General features: G+C 47.0%; 1 protein-coding gene across 6 annotated transcripts in view; it reads right to left on the reverse strand.

The window, feature by feature from the left end:
• Znf618 (zinc finger protein 618) overlaps positions 1–20,270 on the reverse strand; it is a 160,291-nt gene that overhangs the window by 99,349 nt on the left and 40,672 nt on the right. The gene's annotated exons all lie outside the window — the stretch shown is intronic.

Here is a 20,270-nt window from a genome sequence, read left to right on the forward strand (position 1 = left end):
GAAAGTAAAAGTGCATTCAGAGGTCAAGTACGCTGGGGGGGCATTCTTTAAGGGGAATGAGTGATATTTATTCTTGCCCAAGTTTACATGGTACTAAGAAAGAAATGAGAACAAGGACGAGGACTTCCAAACCTTTTAGGAGCAAAGCAGGGAGGGACAGGGGGTGGAGGTGGGCGGGGGGATGAAGAAAAGGGAAATAAAAGTGGAATAAAGAAAAGGTTGACAATTCAACAACAAGCAGGGGGAACAATCACGGAAAAACCAAAACCAAAATAAGGAGGCAAAAGGCAGAAAGAAGTTGAAACTGAAACAGAAAAGCAGAGTGAATACAGATGGTATATAAATTTCCCTGTCAGAGAACAGGGAAGCAGGTAGGTGAGGAGCGAACTCAGAGAGGCTGAAGAGAAGAGAGCACCAGGATGTGACGGAGGGCGTGTGGGACACCACACTGTAGCCACAGCTCAAGGGGTTAGCAAAATCACTCCAGACCCAAGTCAACACAGAGCAGAAAAGGAGCAGACTCCGAGACAAAAAAAGAAGAAGAAAGAAATTACAATGGACAAAAAGATTTCAGAATTTACCAAAGGAACTTTTATATATCAAAAACTGCTGTGGCTCAGTGGCGGAGTGCTTGTCTAGCATGTGTGAGGCACTGGGTTCGAGTCTCACACCGCGCATAAATAAGCAAAATAAAGGTCCACTGACAACTTTAAAAAAATTTTTTTTTTTAAACTGTTGAAAATACAAGGAGAAATGGAAAAAACCATCCATTATAATGGTCAGCTGCAGGATGGCTCCCAGAAGCAGAGAGATCAGGGAGAAAAGAAACCAACACGCCAATAAAGGACTTGAAAGACACAGCCAGCCAGTGCGATAGGTTTTTATACGTACTTATAAAACAATGCACATCTCTTCAAAAACCCATGGCACAATTACAAACTGGTCATGTGACAGGCCACAAAGAAAGCCTCAATAAATTTTTTTTTCAAATTAGAAATTATACAGGCCATATTCTCTGACCACAAAGCAATAAAACTAAAAATTAAACAAAAAGAGAGCCACGAAAAATTTAACCACTTGGAAATGTTAACCCAAAGGTTATTGAGAGGAGTATCTTTTTAAAGAAATTAAAACAAAGTGCAGACTATTTAAAATGAACAATGAGAACACTATACTGCAGAACCCAGGGGACATGCCCAAAGCAGCCACTCACAAAAACACAAATGAACTAAGAGGAACAACTCAAAATAAACCAAAGAAAGTAGAAAATGAATAAAAATAAGAAGCTAAACAGAAAGACCACTAGCTAACAAAAACAAGGGCAGGTTCTTTGAAATTACCAATAAAATAGTTACCTCGTCTCCCCGATTCGTCTGGCCAAGAACATAAAAAATAAATTTAGAATATTGAGAAATGAGAAAAAGTCTGTAACTATAGAATCACAGGGAGAGATGGAGGGAGGGAGGCAAGAACAGAGACTTTATATTTAATATTTCATATTTGAAAGGTCATTTTCTAAATCACAAAAATTACCCAAAATTAACTCAAGAAGAAACTGAAAACATCAACAGACCAATAATCAGGGGGAAATATAAATCATAAAATTATTGGGATCATTCCAATAATGTTACTGGCAAGTTACACCAAATTCTCAATAAACATATCTATATTTTCTACATTGCTGGGCAGGAGGTGAAGAAGCCTTCCCATTCTTGCTACATAACTCTCCTATTAAAACTAGGCAAGGGGCTGGGGTTGTGGCTCAGTGGTAGAGTGCTTGCCTAGCATGTGTGAGGACCTGGGTTCAATTCTCAGCACCACATAAAAATAAATAAAGGTCCATCAACTAACAAATATTAAAAAAAAAAAAAAACTAGGGAAGTTTTTGTTTTGTTTTGTTTTTCTTCTTTTCTTTTTGCAGTGCTAGAGATGCTACCCAGAGCTTGTGCATGCTAGACAATCATTCAACTACCCCAGCCCGAGGGGAATTTAAGAGACAGAAAATTATGGATAAATTTTACATACATCCAGATTCAAAATTCCTACATGAATATTAGCAAATAAAATATGGCACTAAATTATAAAAGTAATACAACTCCAAAAAAAAAATACCACCCAAGGACTTTTGGGAGTTTGGGATTTAAAAAAAAAAAAAAAAAAAATGGAGCTGGGTGCACACCTGCAATCCCAGCAGCTCAGGAGGCTGAGGCAAGAGGGTCACGAGTTCAAAGCCAGCCTCAGCAACAGTGACACGCTAAGCAACTCAGTGAGACCCTGTCTCTAAATAACACACAAAATAGGGCTGGGGGTGTGGCTCAGTGGTCGAGTGCCCCTGAGTTCAATTCCTGGTAGCACCCCCCCCCCAAAAAAGGGATCAATATAATTCACTAGTTTTTTAAAAAACCTCCTTTTTGAAGTGCACGTCTCAAAAACCTCTGGCAAAGAGTTAATAGTAAAACTCCAGAGCTACTCCAGTTAAAGCCCAAAATAACCAAGAGTGCCCAATATCTCTACCACAGGATTCCAAATGATTCTGGAGATCCTGGCCCAGGTGAAAAGAGGGAGAAAAAGAGATAAGAAGGATAAAAGAGACAGCCCTGCCCTCACCTGCAGACACCACTTTGTACATCAAGAATATGAGAGAATCAACTGAAAAACTAGCTTCAGAACAGAAGAGAATTTGGCTAAGTTACCCAACACAGGATGACTCTTCCCAAGTCAGCGGCTCTCCTAACTGCCAACAATGATCAGTCAGGAAACGGAGGAGGAATGGCACCCTGAGCCACACAGCACGAGACATCAAGGAGCAAACCAGGGTGACCCCAGGGACGACTGTAATGCTCTCCCAGAGCATCAGAGCTGGGCGGTGAGGAGACCGCCCCCTGTGGGAAGAGGCGACATCATGAATGAATCGGTAAACCCAGCGTGACTCCAGTCCAAATCCCAACAGGGTTCCGGAGAGACTCTGTGAGGCTGACATAAAACTCAAGAAGAAGAAAAAAGTCTAAGGCTTTAGTCTAGACGCTACACTTTTTAAAAGAATAACATATGACATCACACTAAGAAGGTATGGTCATTAAAAGAGCTGGCAAATGGAAAACGGTGCAGAATGAGGTCAACTTATCAAGTTTAAAAAGTCCAGAGGCTGATCCTCTAGGTCGGAGAGTTTAGAAAACCGCAAAGGTGTCATTTCTAACGACCAGGAAAAAGAGGGACTGGTCAACCTGTAACACTGCCCCTGATAGGACACTCTGAAGAAGCTCCATTGTCACTTCTGGGTATTCCTGGGGGAAAAAAAAAAAAAAGAAATGCTTGCCCTGAATGTAACTGTGAGGAGAGACCCAAACTGAGACACACTCTACAGAACAAACGGCCGGCCCTCCTCACAAGTGTCAAGGTCTGGAACGACGAAGACAGGACTCCTTCCAGGTGGGAAGAGACGGAGGACAAGAAAACTGGACTCCCACCCGTGGGCAGGCTGGCTTTTCTATAGAGCACCGGAACAGACGGTGGAAGGTGACCATGTCTGCAGAGCGCTGGGGACACTCAGTGTCAGCCACCGCACGACGACTGGCGTGTGAGGGAAAAACGTCCTGTCTTAGGAAATACACCCTGAAGCAGACCACAATGAAAGGGGCCCATGCCTGCCAGGCCCTCCCAAATAGCTGAGCAAAACAACAATTTTAGAGAAGAAAACGTAAGCAGGGGGAGGGGAAGAGAGGAAGGGAAGAGAAGGATCAGGGGACGAGGGGCAGGTAACATTCCAGCAACGCGGGCGAAGAGGAGACGGGGAGGAAGTTCTTGCACAATCCTTACAACGTTTCCATAAGCCTGAAATCACATCCAAATACGTTTTTTAAAAGGAAAATGTAAGCTGCGCTTGGGATTCCCTTGGGACAGTCATGGTTTGGTGACATATGGCATCATCACAGAACATGTGGGAATTATCAACCCCAAATTCTCAGTCACTGTCACCCCTGGAGAGCAAAGGGAACCAGGCTGGGAAGGAGGTTTCAACTCTCACCATGAAGTTTTATTAACTAAAATCGAGTAAGGTAAAAACAAATGAAGGGTATAAATGAAAAGATAAGAAACACCTGGAAGAAAACATGCAAAAATGAACTCCAGATGGATTAAGCAGCTTAACAGGAAAAAATAAAAAAGAATTTAAAACTACTAACTAACCAAATAGAGATTTAAATATATATATATATATTGCAATGAAGAGGGTTTTAGTTTTGTTTTGTTCTCCAATGCTGGGGATGGAGCCCCGGGCCTCGAGCATGCTAGGCAGGGGCTCCACCACTGAGCTCACCCCCAGCCCACGAAGAGGTATCTGGAAGCATCTTCTGAAAACCAAGTAAAACAACGACCACCCCAGAGGAGCAAGGTACCAACAGGCCAGGTTCTGTTCCAAGCACTTCAAACTCAGCATCTCGACTGAGACCCTGGCAGCGGAGGGGGCAGGGACAGAGGAGAGGTTCGGAGGGAACCAGGACATCTTCCGACTTCCAACTCTGCACCAGCCCCCACGCTTCTCCGCTGCTAGGGCAAAAGGTCCCCAGTCCTTTGCAATTTCACACAGTGAGCTTCAGAAATAATCCAGGAGCTGCCAGAGTCTAGAAACCCCATTTGGTCCTTTAACGAACGTTAACTTGTCTGTAGGTGAATTACCTCCTTGCTGGCACTTCGCTTCCTCTATCTGAACCTCACACCATCATCAAGAGGTCACCTTCCAGTGTTCCCCTTTTTGAGCTGAAGTGACCGAGGCTCAGATTCCCAGAGTGAGTTGCCAAAGGCCCCGCAGGCTCAGGCAGGGCTGGGATCTGGACTAGGTCTGTCTGCCTCTGGAGCCAGGCCTGACCACCAGGCAGCACCACCTTAGGCTCCCCGTGGGGAAGGATATGGAATCCCAGCCTGCAGCCTCGAGCCAAGTGCCCCCTCCTGGGATAGATGCATCAAACTAAGATACTGAGAGAGACATATCTGCTGCTGCCTCAAAGTCACGAAGGACAGGTACGTGTGAAGGTGATCACTCCACATCCTTGCTGAGCAGCTATTATGTGCCCATCCTGTGGATACAACCTGGAGTCAGAGACTTCGCCCCATCCACAGAGAGCGCGGAGTCCACACAAGCTTTCAGTGAGCCCAGCTAATGATGAAAACAATGGGTCAGGGGAGGAAGGGAGGAGGCAGGGGGCTCTGAGACAGGCTCCCGCACCCCATTTTTCCTGAAGCAACACACAGGCCCAGAGAAACCTGCTTCCTCAAAGTCCACTGGGCCAGGAAGTAAGAGACTCAGATTTACCCTTTCCAGTCCCCGTCCCAGGCAGGGTTCCTCCTCTGCACCGCAGACACTCTGGACGCAGCAGGGAGCCCATGGGGCCAGGTGGAGGGCAGGTGGGCAGCGGCTCTGTCCCTTGAAGAGCCTGTATCCATGTGTGGCTCTGGGGAGCTCCAGAGGCCATCTGCCCTGCCCTCTCCTGCACCTGCCCCTGGGCTGGCAGCTCCCATGTTGGCTCCAGCTTTGGCAAGGGGCCCCCCTCCTGGTCCATGACCCAACAGCTCCAGGGGCTCCAGCTAGGACACCCCTGTTCCCAAGCCTGAGCAGCCCCAGGCTGGTGGCCTTTCCTACAGTCAGGCCGAGCTCTGTGGCCTGTGCTGGGAGGGCGGCGCCCGTGTGGGATCCTAAGCTGCCACTCGCTGGGAGCCCCACTCTGCTCTTGATCCTGCCCCGCGCCTCGGCAGAGCTGCCGTAGCGAATGAGCTTACACGGCATAAAGGGCCGTACAAACAGGATACGCGTGGCCCCCGGCCCTCCGCGCTCAGACCACAGCCAGCGCGTCCTCACGCCCAAGGTCTTCCCGACTCCGCACGTCCGCCCCTGTCACACCAGCTCAGGAATTTGCTTAATCCACGTGTATCATTATCCAGTCCTTCACCAAGTGTCAGCCAGGATGCGTAACCGAGGGGGGTCTCCCAGAGTGCCCTCGGGGGCTGTGTTCCCCTTCCACAATCCCATTTGGGGGAACACATCTGCAGATCACTGTATGGAAACAAATCTTCCACATTTCAGGATGGCTCAGCTTCGGGGGCAGGAGCGACCAACGGGCGTGCGCTGTCCCTGGACGAGCACTGGGCTCAAGCAGGGCCCACGCCTGTGGTCCACTTGGTCCCCACAATCGGCAGAGGAGGCTGGTGTGACTGCCGTGCCCACGTCAGAGGAACCCGGGCCAGCGTGAGCCAGGGCGTGATCCCACGGGTGGGCTGCCTGCACTGGTGTCCTCGCGGCTCCTTGTCGCCTCCACAGTGCCGCTCCTCTAAACCACAGCAGGACAGGCACAACCTGCACTGATGCCACAGCCCACCAGCCCTGATGGCACCAGTGTCATCACAGACCCCTGGGCTGGGAGGCGAGCCCCCGGCCCGCTGTCCTTCCCATCACTGTGACTTCTGTCCCCAGTTCCGGACTCCCGGGCTGCCGGTTCTCTGATCTCCTTTCTTCCCTGGTCTTCCTTCCCACTCTGGCCAGCTGGACACTCCCTCACCCACTCGCAGTCAGCGCCCTAGATGCTGGCCTTGCCAGTGACGTCCACCCACGACCTCGGCATCCTATCCCCAGGCTACCGCGCCTCCCGCCAGGCCTGGCCCAACCTGAGGACCTCTGAGCCACCAGCAGACACCCCTTCCCCCGGCTTCCCCCACCCCTCACTGCTGCTCATCCCCAGCTAAGGCCAGGCCCATCAAGGAAGCAGCATGACCCTTCAGCCTCAGGTCCCTCTGTCCTCTCACACCCTGGCGAAACCCAAGCTGAACCATCGCCTGCCCCACTCTGTGGAACACACAACCCCACGGTTGTCTCACTGTGACTGTGGCCACAGACCCCCAGTGGCCTTCAGTGTGGTCAACAAGTTCCCTCCCTTTCCACATGCCTAGGGCGAGCATTTAGACTCTCACCTTTGTCCTTAAGCCTCAAACCACTGCTCTCCATCAACAGCCATTTCTTTGAGAAACTGGGAGCTCTCAAAAGAGAACGAGTCACACTCCTGCCCCCCACACCAACGGGCCACCTCACTGACGAGGGCACCCTCCAGCTCACCACCCTGGCTGACGGTGCGTGCCCAGCCAGGACGCGAGGTCCACGCCCTCCTCTCTCCTGCAATATGGGTCTCCCCGTCTTCCAGACCCTGCAGACCCTTGCACAGCTCAGAAATGGGCCACCACATTAGCACCAGGTCCACATCCCTGCACCTAATTGCTCCCCTTTAGAGCAAAACTCCACACTCGCCTGGCTCACTGGTTCCCCACTCATTCTCCACTGATCCCCAAGGTCACCAGTGGCCAGGGCTGCCAAACCCAAGGGACCCCTGGCAGTGCCCAGCTTAACTGACATGATGATCTGGCCCTGGCGCCTGGAACGCCTGCCCCTGGCTTCCCCTCACGCACACCTCTTTTAGAGCAGCTTCCTGACTCCCGATCTCAACAGCTCTCCACCCCACTCCCTGGCCTTCACTACGTCCCAGCCGCATGTCATTTTTCTTCCAAGCACTTAATATCATCTGAATTCTTTTACTCGCTGAGTTCAGTCATCTCTAGCAGGGTCTTACTCACCACTGTATTCTCAATGCCCACAAGGGGCCCTGGCTCATGGTAGGCTCTCCCCCAACACACACACACACACACTGCCCCCCATGTGTGTGTATATACACACATACATACACACAGAAGTGCTGGGTAACATGTTGGTTAACATACATATATGGTGGGTAGCACACATACATGTAGGGTAACATAAACATGCACGTACATACATGTAATGGATAAGAAACTCACAAATGAATGGATGAGTTACTAGCTAGACAGGCTCACCAAGCCAGAGTAGAGAGCAGCACTGCCCAACAGAAATATAAAGCAAATATGTTTTTATTGAACCCAATGTATCCAAAATGATATGTCAACATAATATCAACACTGAAGGAATTATTAATGAGCTACTTTCTGCTCCCTGGTGCTGTCTTTGGAATCTGGCATGTATCTCACCTGGCTAGTACATGACCCTTTGGACTCAATTTCAGGGGCTAGGCCGCCACAGGTGGCTGGAGGCGGTCACGTTAGCACAGAATGGAAACGTGACCTGATCTGGCCGCTCCCACACCTCAGCCTTTCCCTGACCCCTCACGGCCAGGCTAAGTCCCCAGCCCCTGCCAAGGCACAGCCCGCCATCAAGGGGCCTCTACGCGCCCCCGTACCAAACGCACCTACAGAGCTTTGGACCACCCCCACCCGTGATCCTCCTGCCTCCTCCAGTCCCACCGCCCAGGCCAGGAACGCTCCTGCAGGCCTGGAGGGCGGGCACCTGCGCTCTGGAGCATGGCTGCGGGGCCAGGGCTTACCCTCTCCCGTCACCCAGTCCTCAGCGCCCCCAGCCCTGCCACTCACCGACCATCAGCAAAACCCTGCCAGTGAATTCTCTCCAACCTCCTGCTCTACTCCTTCCAGACCCAACCACTCTCGAATTCTATCCTAAGACAGTAAAATCCCACAGAAATCCCTTATTTCCCCTTGATTCTGAAAGGGGGATAATTAATGTACAATTTTCTAAAAACCTTTTTACTTATCATTGGATCTTTATTTTAGTTATTCATATGCGGTGCTGAGGATGGAAACCCGTGGCCCACACATGCTAGGCAGGTGCTCTGCCTCTGAGCCCAACCCAGCCCAATGAATACAGAATTTAATGTAAAATGTTTGCATGTGCTTATGGGCCTTGACGTCCTCTTCCTACCCCAAAGCAGGGCTAAAATTCAGGCAAGAGAAACTATTTTATGGAAAAAACTTGGTCTTGTCAGATGATTACAATTCTGAGCCCAGGAAAATGGAAGATCTATATGAACAGCAGAGGCAGCGGCAGCCACTGTCACTGCCCACGGGCACCCCCACTGTCCTGAGAGAGATCTGAGGAGGAAGGTGCGGGATCACAGCGCCCTGTGCGTGGGGACCGTTCTGTCCGTCTCCGCTGGACAGAAGCGTGGCGTGTTAGCGGCTGGTTCAGTCAGCACCCTTGATGAGCTTCCCCTCTGCAGGGCCCACGCGGGTGCTGGGAGCAGCCTCCAAGGACAGAGATGACATTGGGTGTGTCATCTTGTCCATTCAAGCTTCAACCTGCTCCTTCTGGACAATTTTCTTTAAAAGAGGAGACCCCCGAACCGATGAAGGACACCATCCCAAGGGTCAAGGTATGCCCCAAATTTTAAACGAGGAGTTTAAGTTGTAGAATTGGGGTTACCATTGATTTAAATCAACTGTAGTTTTTGTTTTTTAAAACTGGTTAGTGGTAGATGGACACAATATCTTTATTTCAATTATTTTTATGTGGTGTTGGGATCAAACCCAGTGCCTCACATGTGCTAGGCAAGTGCTCTGCCACTGAGCCCCAATCCCAATCCCCCAAATGTAATTTTAAATGTATAAACCTAACATGACACTCTCATGACCAAACAAAACACACAAAGCTATTCTCACCCCCAAATGGCTTAACTGCTATCATATCTAAGAAAATGAGCAAAGATAACCCTGACCTACACTTCAGCCACCCTGCTCCCGCCACCTCCAGATTTTGATTTTCCAGAAGGAAGGCGATTCCCGGAAGCATTGGCTTCAGAACCTACAGAGGACATGTAACACAAGGTGTCCTCTGCAAACAAGAATGAGTGAAGGGAGGTCACTGATACCTCACACCAGGGGACCCTCTCCCCAGAACACACAGCAGGCAGTTATCAGAGGACTCACTTTGTAAAAAACACTCATCACGGAAAGAAAAGTCCAGGATGAACTGGTTATTCATAAAATACCATGAGACTGCTGTTTCCATTACTCAAAAGTAACAACGAAGACAAAGCTGGCATCTGGAAAGACTTCCATGAAGCACAAACTCATCACCCACCATTTCCTTATCTTTGGGGAAGCATCAACTAGGGGGTGTTACTCTCCTAACAGTACAGGCTTCCGGAAGGGCTATAACCCTGTCCCCACTGGAGAGCTAGGAGCTAGGAAAACTGAGGCTCAGAGAGCAGAGTTCAGATCTGAACCAGGACGCCCACCCCAGCCTGGCCCACCCAAGTGTGTCCCCCCAAGAGGCAGGAATGTCAATCAAGCCACAGACAGGAGATCTGTCCAGCCAGGCCGGGCAGGGCCAAGAGCAAAGCTTTGGGAAACAGGAGGCACCATTACTTGCCCGGGCCTTGGCCTGTCCCTGTCCCTGGCTGGCTGAAGCACTAAGTCCAACACAGTCTGAAATCAGAGGACGCCGAAACCCATCAGGCAGCGCCCCTAGTTCCTGCTCCGACGTGGAAGTCAACACTCCCATCCTCACAACAAGCAAAAAAATGGAAAACTGAAAACCAACGTTTCTCAGACCCAAGGAGAACTGAGGTCACTGAGCACGCCACCACCCTGACGCTGACCAGAGGGCCAAGGCAGAGGAACTCAGCTGCTGCAGCGTGGATCCTGGATCCGGGTGCCGAAGGCCTGGGTGCTAGCTGGGGATGCTACTGGGAGGTAGAGGTGTGGCCTAGTGGGAGGAAGTTCGGTCTCTGGGAGTCCCCCGAAAGTGAGACCGGGACCCCCATCCTGTCCTTCCCCTCCCTCTCGCTTGCTTCCCAGTCACCAGTAGATGAACGGCTTTCCTCCACTGCACACTCCCTGCCGAGTGGTTCTGCCTCACCACAGGCCAGAGACCACGGAGCCATCCAACCAGGCACTGACACCTTGGAACTATGAGCCACAATAAACCTTTCTTCCTTTCAAGTCCACCTCCTCAGGTATTTTACCACAGCAAGGGCCAGCTAACTAACACCACAGCTTCCCAGGAGCCAGAGGCTGGAGCAGGCAACTGGCAGGAACACTGAAACGGAAACTCAGTGCGCGCAGCTGAGGGGGAACTCGTTTGACCGTGGGAACTCCAGAGGGCCTAGTCCGAGGGAGGCCACCACGCTCTCAGGTATTTAACCTCCAGGAGCTTTCGGACAAAACCACACCCAGCCTCAGGGACACTTTAACATATATCAGAGAAAGCAACTGTCCTGAAACAGCACGGGGCGTCTGTTCTTCAGAACGAAGGAAACCACTTAAACAGCTGGCCTGGGGAAGGACAGCCCGACAATCCCAGCCGCGCCAACCAGCCTTCCTGTCTCACCTAAGGGGACAAAGAGAAAGGGCTAAGAAGTAGTTCTGAGGATCACAGCTGAAGGACTCAGATGCACAAGGAATACTGAATAGCAACTGAGATTAAATCATGAATTCTGACACTTCTTCCCCCCACACCCTACAACACATTGAGAAGACTCCGGAAAAGAAAAGCAGGTTACAACGGAAAAAGCTGTGAAATTGATCCTATTTAAGAAGGAGATTTTAGGGAAGCCAAAAGACAATAAGAAAACACACACACACACACACACACACACAATTAAAGTACCCAACACCTACAGCTAAACATTAATGAAAGTCCAATTTCCTGGCCACATAAAACTAAAACCTCCCACTAAAATCCTCCTGACCTCAGTTCCTATTCCTAGGTACTTCATGTTGAACTTTCAAGAAAAAGTACACGGACTTCTAAATGGCAAGAAAAAAACAACATAATCTGAGGTGCCAGGGCATCCAACCCTGGCTCAGACATGACAGGACAGTAATAGGTAATCTTAAAAGAACATGATCAGTAAGTTAAAGGGCTCCAGGGGAAGAATCAGACAACATGCAGGACAGATGGTCAACATGAGCAAAGACATGGAAAGGCTGTGCTAGAATCCAAAGAGGATGCAAGAGGAAAGTGGATTGAAAGATACCACCCAAACTGAAAAGAGATTTAAAGAAAATAAGAACTTCAGTTTCCACTTCGACACTGAAGAGTCTGGAAGTTGTCTCTCCATGACTCATGATAAGAACAAAGCAGAACAAGCAAACTCAGTAAGTTTCCTTAGACAGGACAGGGACCTGACATCACAGAGCAAACCACCTCCAACAGCAGGAGGTGGCAGAGTCACCGAAGAGAACCCTGGCTCGCTACCAGCTGAGGTTGTTTAAGTGTCCACTTGGGGTAACTGCGAGAGCCCAGGAGGTCATCCCCCAAGGAGCTGCAGCTCAGGATTAAATAAAAGAAAAATCAGTGCCTCTAGGTTCTGCTCCAGCTGGGCAGACACAAGGTGACAACTTGGAAACACCTTGCACATTCTGTTTGATTCAACCTGGAGGGTATTCTCTCTGAGTCTAGCCAAAGTGGGCTTCACCAGCGCCTGATGGACCTGGAGGAGGGACAGACACACTCTGTGCCTTCTAGCCCTCCTGTCCCACCTGAGGAGGAAGAGAAAGATCCCGGAAGCACTTGCAAGGTCCCAGCCCCGGGGCAGACCCCCTAAAGGACAGAGAACTCATTAGAAGATTCTAGTGTGCACTTCTTCCCCAGACCATCCCACATCAATCAATCCTCTGATAACAGAGGACCCAGTGGAAAGAATGACAAGGCTCAGACACTACTTAAGGAGCCTCTGGATAAGCCCAAAGAACAGGGGACAGGAGACAAGAACACTAGAAGAAACTGTAGTCTGCAGCACCTACAGATCCGGCCGACTGTGAACACAGCCCAACTCCTAGACAGAAGAACATAAACCATGTGCTGCAGCCTATTTACTTCAGTTCCTTCAACCTCACCCCAAAATGCTGAACACCCCCACACCAGTTACCAGGTATGTCATGTCCAGTTTCAACAAAAAGTTAGGCATGTTAAAAAGCAAAAATAAACATTTTGAAAAGACCCAGCAGGCATCAGAATCAGACTCAGAATAGAGATCTGGGGATTTAAAATTAACTACAAATAAATGCCAAGAGCTCTGGAAAAGGTGGCCGCCATGGAAGAACAGATGGTGACGGAAACAGAGATGGAAACTCAACACAGAATCAAGGAAATGCTGACGACGGAGACCTGCCAAACTGAAAAGGCAAACAGAGGAAAGAATATAAAAAACAAAGCCAAATATCCAAGAACTGTAGGACAATTACAAAATGAATTTATATACATGTGCTTGTGTGTGTGTGAAATGGGCAGACAGAAACAAGACAAAAAGGAACAGGAGAAATATTGAAGAAACAGTGGCTGACAATTTTTTTTTCCTTTTTGGGGGATACTGGGGATTGAACTCAGGGGCACTCGACCACTGAGCCACATCCCCAGCCCTATTTTGTATTTTATTTAGAGACAGGGCCTCACTGAGTTGCTTTTAGCACCTTACTGTTGCTGAGGCTGGCTTTGAACTCATGATCCTCCTATCTCGGTCTCCAGAGCTGCTGGGATTACAGACATGCACCAACCTGTCTGGCCTGGTTGACGAATTTTGAAAATCATGGACACCACGCCACAGATCCAGGAAGCTCAATGAGCACCAAGCAGGATAAAAACAAAAAAAATCTATACCTTTGTGTATCATATTCAAACTACAGAAGAGCAAAGACAAGGAAAATCTTGAAAGAAACCAGAGAGTGGGAAAAAGCACCTCCCTTTAAGAGGAACCAGGTAAGGGACTGGGTGCCCAGCCAGTGGTACCCGGCTTGCCTAACACGCACAAGACCCTGGGCTGGTACCCAGCACAAGGCAAAATAGCAGGCGGGGAGGAATTTACAGCAGACTTCTTTCCAGGAACTACACAAGTAAGAAGATAATCAAGTGATGCATTTAAATTGTTAAAAAAGAAAAAAAAAATCACCAATCTAGAAATCTGACCCAGTGAAATTAAAAGTGAAGGAGGGGGCTGCAGGTGGAGCTCTGAGTCCCAGTCCTCAGCACCAAAAAAAAAGAGAGAGAGAAATCCAGACAACCTAATCATGAGGGTATTTGTTGCCAGAAGACCCACCTTTCACAAAATATTAAAAGAAATGTTTCAGAGAGAAAGAAAATAATACAGGTGAGAAACTCAGGTACATGTGAAGAAAGGGAGAGAGTAGAGAAGGAATCACTGAAAATAAAATCTTTTATTTTCTTATTCTTAATTAACAGACGACAGTTTGTTCAAAAGAACATCAACACAAAACTGGATTTATAGCTTCTAGATAAGAAAAATAAATGACAGCAACGTTACAGGGTCAGGAGGGAAGAATTGGACTACAGAAGGTCCCCGGCTTACAATGGTTCAACTTACAATTTCCAACTTTACAAAAGTATTGTAGGAATACTAAGTATATTTTCAACTTAACTATATTTTGGGTTTATGATGGGTTTATGGAGAGCATCTGTATTCTGTTATTAGATACCTGGTGCACAGGAAGCAACAGGGCCTTATTTGAAAGGATCAGATTTGACTATAAATGCATATTGCATCTTGGGCAATCACTAAAATTTTTTTAAGAACTGATATGCCACAAGAAGGGAGAAAAGAGCCAATTAAAACAAGTAGAAGATTTTTAAAAAGAACACAAAATGTGGACATCAAACAGAAAAAAAAAAAACCCACAAGGATGGTAAATGATAATATAACTAACTCTATTATAGTCACTTGAATGTGAATGGTCTAAATACCCAATTAAAAGACAGAGACCACTGGTGTGGATTTAAAAAAAAAAAAAAAACAACAAAAAACAAGATCCAACTATCTTATAAGAAACCCACTTTAAATATAAAGATACAGATGTATTTGGATTAAAAGAATAGGTATGGAGAAAGATACTCTAGGCCGTTGCTAATTAAAAGAAACCTAAAGTAGTTACATTAATTTCAGACAAAGAAGTAGTCAGAGGAAGGAAAACTATAAAAGATAAAAGAGGACATCTGGTAATGACAAAGGAGTCAACACTTCAAGAAGAAATAACAGTCTACTGTGTATGCACTAATCTAATATGAATGCATCAACATAAAGTGTGTGCATCTAGCAACACAGTATCAAAACACGTGAGGCAAAAATGCATAGAACTGGAAGTAGAAATAGACAAATACACCATTAACATTCTCTATCAATAACTGACAGATCCAGCAAGCAGAAAATCAGTGCATATATAGTTAACCTGAACAGAACCATCAATCAACTGGATCTAATTGACATTTATAGAGTATTTCATCCAACAACAGAACAATGCACATTCTTCTCAAGCTCACATGGAATATTCACCAAGACAGGTCACATTCTAGGTCATAAAACATACCTTAACAAGCCTAAAAGAAGAAGAACAACCAAAATATTCTAAGACCATAATGAAATTATACTAGAAATCAAAAAGAGAAAAGACTGCTGGAAAATTCTGAAATGTATAAAAATTAAATACTACTTCTAAATAATATATGGATGAAAGCAGAAATCTCAAGAGAAAATAAAAACTATTTTAAAATACATGAAAATACAATTATTAGAATTTGTGGAAAGCAGTCAATTGTAGGGTTAGTGAGAATTTTATACCATTGAATGCACATATAAGAAAAGAAAAAAGATCTAAAGTCAATCATCTAAATTTCTACCTCAGGAAATTAAAGGATGAAGAGTAATATAAATCTAAAGCAAGCTGAAGAAATCATAAAACTTAGAAATCAGAAAAATGGAAACAGGAAATGAATAGAGAAAATTAATGAAACTAAAGGCTAGTGCTTTGAAAAGATGAATAAAATTTATAAACCTCTAGTCAGTCTAGCCAAAAGAAAAAGAAGATCAAAAAAAATCATAAATGGAAGAAGGGACATCACTACTGAGTCCATGGATTTTAAATAATAATAAAGGGATACCATGAATAAGTCTTTGCCCACAATTTGATGACTTAAAAAAAGGGGGACCAATTCTCTGAAAGACACAATGTACTAAGAAGAAATAGACCCATCTATATATGCCTATACCTACTTAAAAAAAACAGAATCTATAATTAATAACCTTAAAAAATAAAGCACCATGCCCAGTGGTGAATTCTATCAAACACTTAAGGACAAACTGATACCCATTTCCTACAATCTCTTTTAGGAAACTGGAGCAGAAGAAACACTTCCTTACTCCTTCTGTAAGAACAGCATTACTCTAATACCAAAACAAGATAAGGACAATATAAAAAAGGAAAACCACAGACCAATATCTCTTGTGAACACAGATATATAAAAAAAAATCAACAAAATATTAGCAAATCATATTTTAAAAAGAAGTATATGCTAAAACTCAATAGAATTTATTCTAGATATGGAGGATTGGTTTATCAATTGGTATATCTCAGCAACATCACAAGACAAAAAAAAACTAAAAATCATATGATCATATTAATAGACATGCATTCGACAAAATCTAATACCCAATTCATGATTAAAAACTCTCAGCAAACTAGGAAAAGAGAAGAACTTCCTCAACTTGCTAAAGAATATCTACAAAAAATCCTACATCTACTACAATACTAAATAGGAAGAAACTAAATTCATTTCCCCTAAGACCAAGATAAGCATGTTCTCTGTTACTACTCCAATTCAATATCATACTGGATGTTCTATGCAACAAGACAAGAAAAGGAAATAAAAGGTATACAGGTCGGGAAGGAATAACTATAACTGTTTTCATTCACAGATGGCATGATTGTCTACAGTAGAAAATCTAAAAAAAGAAAAAAAACTGGAAGGTTGCAGAATACAAGCTTAATATACAAAAGTCAATTACTTTTATATATACCAACAATGAAGAAATAGAATTTGAAACCCAAACACAATATCACTTATATTACTGCCAGAAGAAATTTAGATAAATATCTAACAAAACATAAAACTCTTTGATGGAAGAAATCAAATAAGATCTAAATAAATGGAGAGATATCCCATGTTCATGGAGGCAAGTCTCCTTATTAATTGTAAATTCTTCTCAATTTTGTGTACAGATTCAACACACTCTTAATCAAAACCCCAGCTACTTATTTTGGAGCTATTAACAAACTAATTCTAAAGTATATATGGAGAGGTCAAAGACCAAGAATAGCTAACACAATACTGAAGAACTACCAAGCTGGAGGATGGACTGACACTACCTAACTTCATGACTTACTACAGAGATACAATAAATGAAATAGTGTAGTGTTGGCAAAAGAATAAGCAAGTAGTTCAGAGGAAAAGAGCAGAAAGCTCATAAGTAGAACCACACAAATACAGGCAACCAATCTCTGGCAAAGGACCAAAATGAATTAAATAGAGGAAGGACAGTCTTGTACAAATGATGCTTGAACAGCTGGTCGTCCAAAGGGAAAAACAAACACCAGCAGCAAAAACCCCTCTTACACCTTCTTCCAACCACAGTCACTGTCTTTGGACTGTATATGCTCACCACCTGACAACTGTCAACTTATCTTCCCCCGGTCTCATCCATCCCCCGTTTTATGCCAATAATCCCTAGCTTGAAATCAAAATTCTCAGAGTCCATGGCAACTTTCACTATCAGTTTCAGGCCTTTCCTCTGTCCCATTTCTGCACCAATTTCTTCTCTTCCTTTGAACACAGTAGATGCTCCATAAATACTTTCTGTATGAGTAAACATTTAAGTTATATACATGTCCTGTGTGTACTGAATACATACTTCAAAATAACAATATATCAGCACCCAGAGTGACCATCTCTGAGTGGGAAGGTTACGGATGATCTTGATTTTTCATTCCCTGTCCATTTGGACTTTCTAACTGCTCAGTAGTGAACACATATTCTTTTGGATAACAAAAATAATAATAGAACCAAAAAAAGAAAACACAACCTAAGAAAGGCCAGATTTATACAAGGAAATATCAGGAGTGACAATTTACTTCTTGGAAGGCATCTTTTGCTTTGTAAGAATTATTTTCAAAAAAATCTTTTGTATAGATGATAATGAAAAAAAATAAAAAGAAAAAGAATGTGATTTGCAGGGAACTTTCCAGGACAGCGTGAAGTTCAGAAAGCCCACTTTCCCTGAAGAGACTGTAAACTGTTCTTCCTCCTTTCTTTTCAGATCACACACTGGTTCCTTCCCTTCTCCTCAAGGGTGGGCCCCAGCTGGTCAGATTCAAGTTCTGTGACCCCTGACCCTGTCAACCTCTGGAGTGTCCCCTGCAGACGTGGGCATCTGTGACTCTGGAAAACCAGACTGGCACTCTCCAGGGCAGCAACCAGGAAGGGGCCCCCAAAAGACTAGATGGAGAGAGAACACCCTCACCCAACAGGGAAAGAACCAGAGCGACTCCCGGTCTCTGACCTCGTGAAACCCAGAAACCCCACCCACCCCACAAGACCAAAATGGTATCAGAAAAGCCAGGCTAGCTGGGTTTCCCTCCCTCCCTCCCCGCTCCATCTCCGACTCACCCACTCTCGCTCTCTCCCCACCCCACCAGTTTCACAGATGAGGAAACAGGGAGGTGAGGCAGTGTGTTCTCAGCCACCCAGCTAAGGAGGAGAAGAAACAGGGCTCAGGATTCCACCCTTGGTCTGATGGATGACCAAGTTCACAATAAATGAGAGGGACTCAAAAACATCAAAGGTATCAAGAACGCGCTCTGTGCCAGGTTCTTCTGAGAAGCGCTGGGCCTGGATCGCCGACAGACGAGCCACCATCGACCCTGGAGGAGTCGATGGTGAGGCCACGGGGAAATGCCTCACCGACTCCCAGGACCACGAACCAACTTCCACGTGTGTGAGGGGACGCTAACCCAGCCAGTGTCTTTGCCCCAGGACTAACCCAGGGTTAGGGTTAGGGTTAGGGTTAGGGTTAGGCAACGAGAACTGTGATGAGCCACATGACAAACTGCAGACATCTGTAACACTAAATCCCAGGAACCCGCCACGATCTGCCAATGGCACGTCCTGGGCACCAGGCACTGTGCTGCACTTCATGTCTGATCATTTTCTTAGCCCTCACGGTCGCCTGTAAGCTCGCTGGTGTGAGAGAGACGCTCTTCTCTCTTCCAGTACCTTCTCCATAAACCCACGGCAAATGCCCTGTGCTCGGGCCTGCATCGTGTGGACCCCTCTCCCCCCAAGTGACAGATAAGGGGCATTCCAGCCTCTTAGAGTTCCACGCTAACGGCTTCTCTTGGGACAAAGGTCTCAGAGACGAAGGGGGTGCTTCTCCATCATCATGGCAATGGATTGAATGAAGCCCGTCAGGAACGTGGGGGGCCAAGATGAGCAGAACGGGCAGCAGCTCCCCACTTGTACCAGGAGAGGCAGAGGGCCTGGCACCCAGCAAAGGCTTGACCCCAACTCCAGCCAGGCATCAAAATCCTGCACCGTGCAGCCCAGCCCAGCCCAGAGAGTCCTGCATCTCACTCACAAGGATCACGATCAGAGGGCGGGGGCGGGAGCTGGGCGGTACGAGGCCTTTGGGCCAGCGCTGCTACGGCCCGGCTGACGTCGTAACAACTGTCAGGACTCCCACGGCCTCAGCGCTATGGAGAGCCGGTCCCTCCCTCTGGCTGAGCCTCAGTTTCTCATTGTGTCAAGCGGGGCCAGCCACCCCTGCCTGGCCGGCTTCCCATCAGCACTGGGCGGAATAAGCGAGAACACACAGGTCTGCTCGGCCAACGTGCACTGCGGCCTCCGGGCAGCGCCGGTGCAGTTACCTCCCCACGGAGAAGTGTCCACTCCACTAACGGCTCAGCGCTGTTCTCAGAGGGCAGCGGCAGCAGCCAACCAAGCAACCAGCCAGGCCTCTCGACTACAAGACAGTGACAGCTCGCCAAGTGTACTCCTGGCATCAAAGTCTGCCAGCGGGGATGGGCCAACAGCCTGCCAGCCAGCTTTCTTCTTCAGGGACACACACACACACACACACACACACACACACACACACGAGTCAACTCATAAATAAAAATCTGATTATCACAGGCTTTTCCAAAGCCAATGTGACTGAGTTTTAATCTTTAATAAAGAAAAACTCATGAAAAATTCAAGTGGGGCCTGCACATCTCAGGAGACGGAAGTGGCTCTGGGCCACCCCAGCAGACACCCAATGGGGGCACAGGACCTCTGCACCGCCCGGCAGAGCAGCGTGCCCACGCGGCCACCGTCAGCCCAGCCATTGGCCGAGGCGGACGGCCCGCCAGCCCCTTCCTCTCCGCCACCCACTCTCCTGGTGGCTCCCACTCCTGGCTCTTCCTACTCTGCAGGATCGGGATGCCCTAGGCGCCTTTTCAGAACACGCTGCGCTGGGAATACGCAGAGGATGATCCTGAGGAAACTGGGAAGAGCCCTGCCACATGGTCCCCTGGAACAGTCAACCGGGCTATGCCGAAGGCCGCAGGACCACCCCTCGCAGCCC

This window comes from Sciurus carolinensis, chromosome 14, assembly GCF_902686445.1.
Source record: "Sciurus carolinensis chromosome 14, mSciCar1.2, whole genome shotgun sequence".
NCBI classification, from domain to species: Eukaryota; Metazoa; Chordata; class Mammalia; order Rodentia; family Sciuridae; genus Sciurus; species Sciurus carolinensis.